Raw genomic sequence first — 2,598 nt, forward strand, 5'->3', positions numbered from 1 at the left:
GTACACTGCTGAGGGGAGCAGCGGGTGGGTCAGGAGAGGTCTGCCACACCATGTGGTCACCTCCGGGGCAGGCGGGAATCAAACTCATGCGAAAGTGGCTTTAGCTTCTCAGTGCAGTGCTTTAACCCGCTGCACCACCAGGGAGGGCCCGGAGATTGATTTAATTTAATAAATATTTTTGGGGCAGTAATTAACAACTCTCCCTGCTGTGCAACAAGGACCCTACCGGTTCCTATTAATGTATATGTCCTCATTCCTGTTTACAATTTTGCAGCTGTAACCAAAGAATGCTGTAAGAAGGGAGTATATCTCCAAAGTTATATCAGAAATTCATGTCAGTGTCAAAATTAAAATTCTGGTCTGTAGCTTCTGGCTCTCCTTGTGGTTTAAAAGTTCTCTGTATTTGTTTATTTTGACTGATTAAAAATATCGTCAGGAGAACCACCATCTCTCGGTAAGACCCCAAAACACCCAACACACAGGGCAGGGGGAGAGCCTCAGTCCGCATTCTCTAGGCCTTTTGGAAAACATGGGGTGTCCCTTTGGCAATGCTCAGGTGACTCTACAGGAAAGGTGGTACCATGCACATCAAGGGGGAGAACAGACCTGTTATCATGGCAACACTGGGAAGGTCAGTGGTGTTTCCTAGCACATAATTGGCCTTGTTGTAAACAAAAAAGTCAAGGGCAAAATCTGGCCAAGGGAATGATGTTCATACTGAGCATAGTCAGCACACTAAGTGAGATCGCCTCATGAAACATAAGAAAATGGCCAGGAACAAAAAGAAAGCCAGAGAGAAAAGTGCTTGGGTTCAACTGAAATCCAGCCTGCTCCTCCCAGAGAAACACACTGAGCTTCTAGAACTGTATGAATGCATGGCAGGATGTGTGTTAAAAAAAAGAAAAGACTTCAGGATTATTAAAAAATGATGTTGTCAGCCTAGCTGACCAACTGACAAATATATGGTCACCTGACTTAGCAAGGAGACCTAATTGCCAATTAGTGGGAAAAGGGTGTTTGCTTTGATCTGTTGAACAATCTCATGGACAAAAATAATACAAGATACATAATAGAGCTGTGTGAGACAGGTGAGGTCGTAGAGCTTTTGGAAGAAAACATCAGATAGTATCTCTGTGACTTTGGAGTTGGTCAAGAATTATTAAATTTTTAGATTTAAATTAAAAATTTATATTATCAAGCAGGAGGTACAAATCACTGACCATGAGAAAAAAAGAACAATGAATGTCATTAAAATTTATTAAAGCCACTGATCAGAGAGTGAAAGTCAGAGTGGGAGGAGATATTTTCAATACACATCAGACAGAGGGCTCATGTGAATAATATAAAAAGAACTATTAATAAGAAAAAGACAACCCAGCCAAAAGCCAGACAAGATTTGAACAGATGCAAGACTTGCATAGATAAGAAGATGTGTTAGCACAATGCAGTTAAGCATATGCAAACTCTCCAATACCATTAGCCTTTGAGGGAATTCACATGATACCCCAGTGAGATATTACCCTCCCCCTGCCAACTCACACCACACTCACCAAAAAACTAAACCTAAAATGACCCATCATACTGTGTTGTCAAGATATGGAGCCACTGGAATGCTCAGATATTGCAATACTACATGTCATCATTATTCCCTTTTAAGTTTTTTTTTTTTTTTAACAGCAGGTGTTGGATTTATATTCACATTCCTCCTACCACCTCACTAGCTCTGTGAAAATAAAAAGTGCTCAAGTCCCTGGACTGTGAGTTAAATTCCAGATGAGAACCTGCTAACCCAGCAGAAGGCAGTGATTATGATGAGAAAAGTAGAAGGCGTCAAGCAATCTCTTACTCAGGGGAACATCACCCGAACAGGCCAGGGCACCCAGCTGCCTGCTTCTTGAGGGAAAGAGGGCAACCCTTGTGCCTGGTGTTCTTCCATGACCTCTACAGCACTGGGATCCCCTGGGCTCTGACTGAGAAGAATGCTGGTTAGTAGCATCTCAGCTCTGCTGTGAAGACTGCGTGACCTTGAAGCAGATGTCTCAGCTTCCAAGCTTCACTTTCCTCATTTATATAAAACAGGGACCTCCCTGGTGGCTCAAGAGTTAAGTCTCTGCACTATCAAGTTATTGCCAGCCACTGTGGTATGAATTCTATCTTTGGCCCTGGAACTAACCCATGTGGTGCAGCAGACCTTTCCTGTCTCCTCGCCCCTCCCCTCAGCAATGTCTTCTAGTAGACCCGCCTATTCTGCTCCCAACTCTGTCTCTGGCAAACCCTCTCATCCCGGCACCTCTGTCCTGCCCCAGTTATTGTATACATACATGAATAAAATAAATCTTTTACACACACACACACACAATGATTTAAATAAGTAAATCTTTAACATATTTGCATACACACACATAGTAAAAGTACCTTGTAGGATTGTAGTGAGGATAACTGAGATGCTGGGGTCTGAACATTTGCCTGAGAGCAGGTGTTCAGTAATTAGATCGTCCTTTTTCCTTTTTTTACTTCATGAAGCCTTGTAAAGAGACTCCTAATGTTGCCTGGCAGTAATCCATTTTTGGGAGCATTGGTGTATTTTTGTTGGTGTCT

The sequence above is a fragment of the Condylura cristata genome, unplaced genomic scaffold (genome assembly GCF_000260355.1).
Source record: "Condylura cristata isolate star-nosed mole 26May11 unplaced genomic scaffold, ConCri1.0 scaffold00006, whole genome shotgun sequence".
Classification (NCBI taxonomy): Eukaryota; Metazoa; Chordata; class Mammalia; order Eulipotyphla; family Talpidae; genus Condylura; species Condylura cristata.